This window comes from Gavialis gangeticus, unplaced genomic scaffold, assembly GCF_001723915.1.
Source record: "Gavialis gangeticus isolate Ggan-Ray unplaced genomic scaffold, GavGan_comp1, whole genome shotgun sequence".
In the NCBI taxonomy this organism is placed as follows: domain Eukaryota; kingdom Metazoa; phylum Chordata; order Crocodylia; family Gavialidae; genus Gavialis; species Gavialis gangeticus.
The window spans coordinates 8,637,487-8,649,008 of record NW_017729000.1 but is presented as its reverse complement, the minus strand read 5'-3'; the positions used below and the strand labels follow the sequence as shown (position 1 = coordinate 8,649,008).

At 41.0% G+C, this 11,522-nt stretch overlaps 1 long non-coding RNA gene across 1 annotated transcript; it reads right to left on the bottom strand.

Moving 5' to 3' along the window:
- Window positions 1–1,130: 1,130 nt before the first annotated feature.
- On the bottom strand, window positions 1,131–9,179 carry LOC109289929. Its single transcript, XR_002095466.1, has 2 exons — window positions 3,858–9,179; window positions 1,131–3,767 (listed from the first exon to the last, which is right to left on the bottom strand). It is a non-coding gene; the product is annotated as an uncharacterized LOC109289929 (long non-coding RNA).
- Window positions 9,180–11,522: the final 2,343 nt, after the last annotated feature.

Genomic DNA, 11,522 nt, shown 5'->3' with positions numbered 1-11,522 from the left:
CTCCCCACCCCCGGCGGCGGCGAGGCGAGCTCCGGGCCCGGGCCGCTCCCCCACCCGGCCGGGGCGAGCCGAGAGGGCCGTGGCTAGGGGGGCTTCCCCGAGCCAGAGGAAGGGGCAGCGGGCCGCCGCGGCCTCCAGCCTCTCCCGCAAGATGCCTGCCAGGGATGCGAGAGCATCTCGGGCCCAGGGCCGTGCCGCAGCCTCCAAGGATTGAGCTGAACTGATTTGGCCCAAAACATTAACAAAAAAACCCACAGTCCTGCTGCCTGCATCTCCCCCGGTCTCCTAGGACCATGCCGCAGCCTTGCTGCCGGCCGGCTCCTCACCCGCTGCCATCTGGCGCGTCCCCGCCTGCCAACGCCTGCTGCGACAGATGCACCGGGAATAATCCCAGACGCCGGCAAAATGGATAAACGGGTCAAGGGTCGGTTTGGCCTCTCCATAGAGACGCGGGGATACAGGCAGGATTTCACGTGGGAAGCTGAAGATGCACGAGCAGGTTCCCCAGATGTTCCCTTTAACTCCACGCCTGCTCAGTAGTTCCAAGTGCTCCTCTGGTTGCATCCCCCGGAGCGCAACGCGGATGCTGCTCCGCAAGGGAATGGTAGGAGGCTGTGGGGCAACAGCTCTGCGTAGAGCACTCCCTCCCTGACAGCCTCTGAAGCAGAGACCACCAGGGAGCTCTGCTGGCACCAGAGCAGCCAGCGCCGGCAGAGGAGTCAGGTCAGGATCATGCAGCTCCACCGCGTACAAGGCAAGCACAGGGGTTGCGGGGCTGCACCCTGGGCCCCGGGCACAAGCACCACTCCACACACGCTCGCATCACAGACAGAAGGCAAACACCGGGAAAGTCAAGGCCAAAACATTACCTGTAGCTTAGCTGGATGTTACTCTAAGAGAGCACTGGAGCCATTAGCAGTGTATTATAGAGTGAGTGTGTATATGCTGTATGTCCATTAATTTTGGCTGTTAATCATTTCCTAACAAAAGACCAATGGTGTACGTTTCATCCATTCACAGTTACATATAATATGCATATTCTGCCAGGCCAACCTATCTATTATTCAATCAAAGTTTCTTGTAGACTCCAGATGGTAGCAGTCAGTTTGAGCCCACCAGAACTGGTTTTGACAACACTTCCTATTTTTATTCCACCTAACGTAATTGCAGGAGTGATTCTTATAATCATCTATGAATTTTCCAAAGCTATTTCCCCCCCCCCATCATGTTCTGTAGCAACAAGTTCCAAAGGTTAATTGTACAGAGCAGAGGAGAATTTGCTTTCTTGTTTGCTTTTCCATTCATTCAGTGCTCTCGTAGTGTGGAAAGAGATGTGCAGAAGTGTCCAAAAGCCTTGGCCAAACCATGTAATACTCCATCTCCTTTTTAAATGATATAACCCTAGCCTTTTAAACTTCCACCCTAATAGGAGGCACTCTGCTGGGTACCTTCACTCATTTTTACCTTAGTTCAATTTCTTTTAAATTTTATCCATGATAATAATTTAATAAGCTGCCCTTCTACAGTGCCTTCTACCCAAGAACCTGTGCAAATATAACAGAGGTAAAACTATATTTTGTCATCTCTACTCTAAACTTAGGCATAGGGAAATTAAGTCAGCCAATGTCACATAGTATATGAAGGAAGGCTGGGAATAGCAACTAAGGCTCCTGCCACCTAGTCCTGCAGTTTAAACAATGTTGCCTGTTTCCTTACAGACAAACACAACCAGAATTTCATACAGGATTCTGCAGACCGGAGGAGAAGGTTGCCCAGATGTTCCCTTTGGACGGGATCAGTGGGAAGATTTTAACTCAGATCCTACTAGTGCCCATCTAGTCATATCCCCCTAGAGCACAGCCCAAAGCCATAAAAGCAAACAGCAAAAGTAACAACACTAAAAGCAGTAGTGAAATGAGAGCTCTCATCCTTCTCTTTGAATGCAAAATGGCAAAGCTCCCCACTTATGACAAAAGGAGCAAAGGTAGGCTCCACCATTAGTGTCCTCTGCCAAGCCCCTGAGCAGCACAGAGGTATTACACAAGTGACTACTAACTCACAAGGTACCCGCCTCTGAGTTTAAAGGCCACTGACAGAAGACCTCACCTTATGTAGCCTAGTCTAGTACCAATGGCAAGACTAGAGCACTCAGTGGGTAGCAAGTGCTGGGCTGGGACAAAGATACAGTCAAGGAAGCAGCGATTGCCTTTATAGAGCCTTGTAAAAGTTGTGCCTGGCACAAAAAACTTTGCCTGCCACTTCCTACAAGATTGAGGGGCATGAAAATGAAGATATTTTACTCGCTGTCCAGAAGTTACTCATGCTTCGTGATGGGAATTTTCTCATGACTGTGTTCCAAGTAATTAGCAAGTCAAAAAGTTTGGAGGTTTCCTGAAGCATGTGTGTAAAGCTGGCACATTCTGACTCAACATGTAGCACCAATTCCAAGTCTGCATCTTCAAGTCTTGGCTGCTCAAAGTATTTTTATTTAGAAAAGTCTCTCTAACTTCTGGCATCTGTGATCCCTACCAGTAAAGAATCAATTGGTGAAAGTCTAATGGGTCTCACTTAGATTGTAAGCTTTAGAGCAGGGAGCATCAGCTCAAAAGCAACCATTGAAAGCAGCCAGTTGATACTGGAGAGCCCAGTGAGGGATCTCTTGGACTTGATCTTCAGAAGTCCTCAGCCCCAGCAACTCCACTGCACTTCAAGTGGAATCAAGAGTGATCAGTACTAAGTGCAAATGGGTCTGTTTGAATGCCCAAAGCTTCAAGCACCAAAGATCAGAGACATTTGAGGTGGAAAAGAACCAAAACAAAAGTCTTATGTTTTCATTCCCTTTGTAACATGCTTATCACATCTTTGGGTACTCAAAAGAAGTAATTTGTACTACTGTACAAATTTGCTGTACTTCAGAGCAGTCAGCCTATCTTTTGTCTTTTTCCCAGGATAAACCAAGGTAAAATGTTCAGCAAAACAACTCTTACTAGGATTAGGATAACCTTGTAAGGTCCCCAAATTAGCAGGACACCCTTTGTGAGAATCCAATAGGGATTCACAGTAAGGATATTTGCAGATCTGGGGGTCCGTGTGTTTTTGGCAGCCTAAATGTCAGACATAAACCCACTGGATTCATTACGGCACCCTAAAGGTTTTGACTCAAGTGAACGAGGCCTACATTCTTATCATTAAACTATCTCCAAATGTCCAGTATTCTTTCTACACAGGCAATACGGAAAGATCCCGTGCAACCCCAGACTCAGCTGCAGCAGAAAAAAAAAGTGATGGTAGATGAGGTTTTTTTTTTAAACTGCGAATGTTGCCCTCTAGCGGCAGATGTACAGTTATGTTAATCTTGCTTTACCACTAGCCTGCATATCCACCGCGACAAAAATGCAACTTTTCTGGATTCTAATATGCAGTATCAACCCTTTGCTCTATATTTAAATAGTTTGAGTCATGGTGATACTCCACCCCACCCCCCAAACCCTTCAAATTTAGAACATTATGAAGACAAGGAATGGCCACGATTGGAATCTGGCTATGAATTTTAGAACACAAAAAGTTACTGCTCTGCTTGCACAAAGTAACAACAAACAGCTAAGCTGCAAAGCCATTCTTACTGCTCCACCTTGATTTAAAAAAAAATAAGAGTAAATATCCTCACCCACAGCCAAATACAGCACAGATGCAAACTGCCTTCCCTAAATCCATATTGTAACTATACTGGGGTCATCTGAAAAGGAGCATCACAGGAACATGTTACACTAGAGAGTAAACAAAGTAAAGATTAGCATCAGTGGGAACACAAAATACAGGTGGAGGGGAAGGGGTAGATACGATAGGTGAATAAATACCTAAACAGGACGAAATGCTTCAGGAGAAGGCGATGGAGGTCCACGTTCCTGTAAATGGACCAAAGGGAAGTGAAAGAAACCAGATAATAAATCAACACTATGCTAATGCTACTAAAAATGTTCTCTGTAGAAAAAATTGCCCTAATGGTTATATATTTGCCCTAAACTGAACATATGCGCACACAACACATTTTAAAGTAATTTAAAGAAAAGCAGAAGATGCTTGTTTCCCCATTCTGGGAGGGGATGTGATTTAGTGTCTAGAGCCTTGTTGTTGGGTTGTAGCATCACTGACTCTTAGCTAGGTCACGCAGGAGGAAACTTTTCAGAGGCAGAACATAGCAGTTTGCCAATTTGCAGGTGTGCAGGGTTATGTCTGCTGCTCCCTGCCAAACCAATGCCTTAAGACTTGACTAATACCCTCCTTAGTTTGGGCAGGCTACTGATGCAAATCATAACCATGCTGGAAAGTTTAACTGGCAGACAAGGTTCTTTGGGTAGATCTGATATCTTCTTTTAGACCAACTCCTTATCTGCCTATGTCCTTAGATCAACACAGCTACAGCCTATACCCCTGTGCCTAGTGCTGAAGAGCAATTTTGGCATACTGGCATAAACCGGTCCATCTATGCTAGAGAAAACTCTCCCCCGCCACATCCCGAGTCTAGGCCTAAATCACCATTACCCTTGGTTGCTCATTTCCTCTGGTTTCCTTCCTCCGTTTTAGATTTTATTTTCCATTTCTCGTTCTTAACATGTCAAATAAACTAGGGCACACTGCTTTGTTCAGCAGACCATTATGAGGTAGGACATTATGATGCAACTCCTAGCACAAGCATACAAGCTACAGGTGCAGCATTAAAAGGCTTAGGGGGTGCTGTTTTTCCACAGGCACATTCCTTTGCCTATTTGAATCCATATTTGCCAGGTAGTCTGCTGACACCTAATGAAGACTCTCTTATGAGCTCGCTCAGGACCTCAGACAAATAAGACATTGTTCAATCTAAAATCATAAACCTTGTCAACTCTATTTTGGGATTCAGCCCACTCTAAGCCCTGGTTTCTATTCCTCTATAAAGTTTGTGTCACATAATTTGAGGGCTCAGATTTCTCATGCTGTTTCAGTTCACTAGATGCAGTCTCCCTCTGTAGTGAAGGTATTTTAAGAGACTCTTCTGCTTCAGTTAATCAGTATTGCGATACCTATTGTATTAACTTTAGCTGAAAGATTAGAAAAAAAATGGACAATTACCTCTAAGTCTTCTAATGAATATATCATTTCACAGCGTCCTACTTGTGGCATACCAAGCCTCCGGCATGGCACAGATGGGTATATTGCTGGAATTGTTTGATATAGTCTTTAAAATTCTTGGATTGTGAGCCGTATATTTTTAAGATATAAGCTTTAAGAAAGACCATCCTGTCCATTGCTTAAATGGAAGATGGAGCTTCCATGACACACAAAAACAGCTGCCTATCGTATAAAAAACGAATCCAACATTTGAACTGCTAAATTGGTTTGGATTTATTGTTTCACCTCATTTGGAAGGACAGTTCCGGGAATGTTCATCAGCCAGTCCTGTATTTGATGACATTGAGCAACTATGCATCACATCTCATTAACAGCTACACAGATTCACTTTTACAAGTGCTATTGATTTCCTAATACATAGGAAAGAGCAATGGACATTTAAAGCAGGCAGGTTTCCAGATTTGTGCCTATAACATACAAAAGATTAAACCCAGTAAACAGCTTAAGATATTTGAGTGAAAAAATGTGCCAATTTCTTTTCTTTTTTTAATTAAACATTGCCCATCTATAAACATAGCTGGGAATGACATTCTATAAATCAGAATTCAGGGGGATAACAGCTGGAAGCTTCAAAATAGATTATATTAGTCTAACTGGTTTTGGTATCTAGTTTCCAAACCTAAGAAGCTTTGGTTTTAGTTATTTGGATAGCTGACCATCTGCGGTATCTAGTGCTCCAAGTCTGCTGCTTTTCCGACAGCAATAAAGGATATTAAGGTCCAGACTACAAAAGGTGTTCGGCAGAGGTCCAAAAGGTACTCTTGCCAGTTCAGATGCAGCAGCAGTAGCCTGGTTTAAAGCTCAAGTAGTGCCACACTTTGTTAAATACAGGATTCCCACGGGTGAAATCTGAATCTGTGCAACCTCTAATGGGATTTTTATTTAATTCCTTATTGTAGGTACAGTCTGAAAATCTGTGATAAGTTCATGAGTATGAAAAGTGAGTATTAGAGGGCTGTTGGAACTATGAAGCCAGCTGAGATCTCAGTTCAAGAGTAACTATAAATCTTCCTCCCCTTTTTCCAAACTAAGGAAATACCATACTACAAACAGTTTTTAGAGGAAGAAAATTAAAGCCAGTGTCGCCTAAGGAATGTCCAAGAAAAAGAGCCGACTCCCTTGCCTCCTTTAAAAATCCCAATCTAGGATGCACAGAAATTTCTCAGAGAAAGCATAGCTTTTACAATAACCATTTGATTCAAAGAATAAACTTACTCCAGGGGAAAAAGCAATTAGCAGTAACCCTTGCATCAAATTCTATTGTAGTAAAAATGCCAATATTCAAATAAACAGCTGATGTGTGTGCAGTGATACAAGTGTTAATTAGTAAATGGTCTAAAACAATGTAAAATGTTCATATTCAAATCATGGTACCAAACTAGCTTTTAACACTGTGTAACCATTTGTTGCATCACTATCTGCCCTATATTTTACAGTGAATGCAGAAACATATTCTCTTAACTTTTAGAAACAGCAAACAGGTAAACCACTCATCTTATGTATTTAAAAAAATTATGCATCAGGCAACAGATGACTCACGTAGTAAGCTGCATTTGTGGTTAAAGAATACAAGTTTTTTGGGCGTACTTTTGACCACGCTAATTTACTACATATATCTACAAGCTGAAAGATTGTTTTGCTTAAAAATATTTCACAGTTATTGATGTTTGTTTGTTTTTAACCGAAAAAGGCCGATCCGCTATATAAAGATGCTCCAAATGATGGGGAGGGAGGGGACAGGGATAACAACCTTTGGTAATTAACATGCTTCAGGAGAACTAGGTCTTCTTACATTTGTCTTACTCATCTTTAGGCGAGAGCAAGTACAGATTAAGTGAAACGGTTCAACTAGACCCCCTAATAGTATTCCACAATGCTTGCTGGTGGCCTACCACCACCCAGAATGCACTGGAGGTTGAGCTGGTAAGGAAGGTATTACTCAAAACATTGCAGCCACAACCTTTTAGGACATTTTGAGTGTGAACAGGGGACAAATCTAAAGGGCTGTCATGGACACCAAGTGCACTGAACCTCAGCGGGGGTCTTCAGTGTAGACAAAGCCCATTTGCTTCTGCTGCACCCCCCTCCCCTCAGCTTAGTGTGCTTAAGCAATGTTTTCTTTTAGTTTGGTCATTTCTGCATCACACCAGTAACAAAGACCACAGACATCTACTGTATTCTTAAAGTAACCAGGATAAGTTAAAAGCACCAGAATAGGCTACTGTATTTTTCTTTTAAACAAATCAGGGGTTTAAACTACCACTTGCACATCACACGATACAGGCTGCAGTCACCAAAAACAGGACATAACGCTGTCTCCTATTATTTGCCCCCACACAAACTTTTTTTTTTTTTTTTTTTTTTAAGTTTCTTCAGACTACAGGAATTAAAGTTTGTAATTTAGTCTATTTTTTAAGAACACCCTGTCCCTTACTCAGCTTGGAAAAAAAACTAAACTGTTTCACATTTATAACAAACACAACATAGCCTATATCCATTACTGAAATGGAATATTCCAAGTCACAAAGCTTTATTCGCAGATTGGTTTCTTTAATTTAATGGGTACTTTTATATTCCAATATTCCTCTCTGATTTGAACTGCAAACAAATAAAACCAAGGCCACTTCTGAATGAAAATATCCATGGAGGGCTTGATACACATTACAGCTACAATTTTAGTTCACTCACCTCAACTTTCCTATGTCCTTAGGCCAGTGACTGGCAACCAGAGTACCACCAGATGTTTTGAAGAGTGCCCAGAGGTTTGAGAGAAGTAGATAAGCACAGGCTCAGATTTGTCCCTGGCTGGCCTACCCCATGCCCCCCACTGCCCAGGACTTCTGCAAGGGGAAACAAAGACAAGTATAGACACACCTCTCTCAGACTGCACAGGATAGGGGATTTACTGTGCATTACCTGTCCCACTGCTCTTACCCTGCAGTGACTGGCCTTGGACATAAAGGCATCACCCTGTTTTACTGAAAATAAACTGCTCCAGTTTACTTTTTGAACCTAGCAAAGGTAAGAGCAGGCACACTATTGCCATGCTTCAGGTATTTTGCAGCAAGTCCCCACTGTTGTTAAACGATGTACTTGTTCATTTGCCAATAATTTACCGATAAAGATAGGGCTATCAAAAAATAAAAATAAATGGAGTTAAAAGTAATCATCAATCCAATATTTAGGTAAATATTTTCAAGCAGACAGGAAGTATGTTTGCTGCCTCTTTAATACAACCCCATATCACCACCTCTCCACAAGCTTACCCTAAGCTTGTTTAGTTGAACCGCTGAAAGTAGGTTCATTTACAACACTGGTACTCTTGGTCTCTAAGGAAAGTAAAAGGCACATAATCATAGTAGAGCAACTGCCAAATATGCGAGATATTCACCACTGAATATTTTAGGGGCAACTCTGAACTGTTAATAAAAAGTAGCAAGAACTGCTAATTTTAGGGCGTATGCAGCACACATGCAATATCAAGAAAATGATTACCTGTCCGAGTATAGGTGCAATTTCTGGGACTCAACAGATAAGTGTTACAAGGGCGTTAGACAACCCAAGACAGCAATTCTCGTGATCAACAAGTTAACCATTGGCCAACCTTTTGGATTTTGCACACAAAGTGAAAAAAATAAATAAAAGTTGCTGGCTTGTTTCATGGCTAGGATTCTCCATCAGAAAGTTTCTTAATCTCAGGTGCCATTTGTGTAGCATTTGCCTTAGCTATATCTAAGGACCACTTTACACTGAAAGTGCCTTGAAAGGTATCCCCTGTCCCCCACCCATACAAAGCTGTCCTATAACATGATTAAGGCAATTTAGTTTGCAAGGGACTGAACCTGATTTTACTTTGACCTTCAACCAAGTGATCCTGGAGTTTTGTTGAACTGTAGTACAGACAGCTGTGCTCTATGCAGCTGGTCCATCCCCCAACCTCAACATGTTTCTACAGTGCAAAGGTTATCAGGCATCTTCAAACTTACATGGGCATAAGGAAAAAAAAAAACAAAACAAAACAGGAACTCAAGCATCTTTTTTGGCAATGACAGTTGGTAAAGCCTACTAAAATGTAATGTTTTGCCAATGCTTATTAAACACGGATTTGTTTGGTTGGACTTCTGTAGTCTTTACCTAATTCACACAGCTTTTGTCATATTTAAATATCATGCCAGCCATAAGAAAATATCCATGGCCCTTCATAATTTAAGAGAGAGAATTATGAATGCTTACTACACAGAACAAGTTTTCCATTATGCTGATCCAATTCCACAATAGATGCTCGACTTGCAGTAGGCAGAAAAATTGCAATATAATTGCAAGTCTTGTCAAATTACTTAGTGCCTATTTACAAAAACAAAAGCCCCAAAGTTTCTCCATGCAATGCCCTTTAAGTTATAATTGCTGACAAAAAGAAGATGTGGAAAATACTCTTTTGAGAGGCCAACTTAGCTCTCTACACACTAAGAATAAGTCTGACCTACTCAAAAAAAGGTGCACCAGTTTAAAGTGTCGGATTAAAAGGATACAGGGAACTCAAGTAAAGTATGCTCATTTCACTGGGAGCCAAACTTATTCCTATTAGGAATCAAATTAAAGTAAATTTTGTTTCAGTCTTCTAGAAGACTATATATACACCCAGTCCTCTGTAAGAACTTAATCCAACACAATGCAATCTAGTTTAAACACTCATGCAAAGAAGGTCTGGGCCCAGATCCATAGGAGGTATTTTAGACACTTAACTCCCAATTACTTCTGTGCCTATTAGACCCCAAGCACCTTTGCAGATCTAGGCCTCTTTTTTTAGACCCCAATGCAACTCCCACTTAAAAGGATTTTAGCCACTGACTTCAATGGCCTGACAGTCACAAAAAGCACGGATTTTTATAACATTAAAATGCTTAGAAACATGGACTCAAAGTAACTTTACATAAAAATTTTAATCCATGCCCCATGTCATACATACTCTCACTCAAGCATGTAAGGAATTCAATTCTTTATTTGTGATATCCATAAACCCATAAACGTTGCTATTCTATAGTTCTATCCAGGAAGGCAGCTTCCTCTAAAACATTATGCTTTTCTGTTTTTAATTAACAACAAACTTTAATTCTATTGCGTAAAAGGGCTACAAATATACATTTGTTAATCAAGCAGACTACACAAATATTTTGCTTTACAACTGGCACCTATGTTACTGGTACACTTAGCTGGCTCATTTATCATAGCACTTTGCCCAAACAATTTAGATTATCACTTCTTTTGAAAGATGGGCAACTGTAATTATTCTACAAATGTGCTGAGGCAGGTATTTCAAACCTATTTGTTTCAGTCAATACTCAGGGAGCCCATCTGTAGTCACATGCAGATTTGATTTTTATTTCAGTCTACACCAATCATCTAATGGCATAAAACAGCTTTAAAAAAAAAAAAAGAAAAAATCTAGTACAGTTAGCAAATTTTGCTTCTGTTGTAATGAGGCCTACAGAAACGGTTCTGCCATCCTACCAGTAGGTGGTGCTGCAAAGGATTCTCCGGGAACTGTAATGAAGGACAATAGTTCAGAGAGTGAAAAGTCTGTTTTAAACTGGGTACTATGAAAACAAGTAGGCATTTAATAAAAGGGACAGATGTCGACCCTTTCCTGTGAGGAATCATTTACAGACAAGCCAATAAGAGGACTTGAAACTAAGCAATCTGAAATTGAGAACAATTTATATGAATGAAGCACATGCTTAAACACAAACTATTTCTTCAAAACTACACAGTACATACGTTGATGGAAAAGTCCTATAGAAAAAATTGACCAACCATGTCAGCACGTCAAAATGCCTAGTACAAGATGGTGGATGCACACAAACTGCATAAGTGAGAATGAATATTTAAAAAACAGACCACGTCCACCAGTTAGTACTTCAAAAAAAAAAAAAAAATCTGTTTGTTGAATGTCTGAAAACCAATAAATCCACTACTGGGACAGCAAAAAAAAAAGTCAAATCAGGACCTTTACTGGCAATAAAATTTACTCTAGATACACAGAGATTGTAAAGTAGAGGAACACTTGTTTTTTTGTTTTTTCCTTTTTTTTCTCCAAACCCAGAAAAGCCCTAAACCGTACGGAATAGTTCCTAGGAAAAAAAATTAGACATGTAAAGGTCAATGAACACAATGATTTATTTAAAAAATAAAAAACGTAAAAACGATTTTCTTATTTTTTTCTCCTCCTTTACAGAAATGTTAAATTTCAGTCATGGGATCTGAGTCGATTTTTGTAGAAAAAAAATGTCGCCAGGTATCGAGTCCTTAACAACAAAGAAAGCTTCCCCCCCCCACCCCAACCCCTCCCCCGGTTG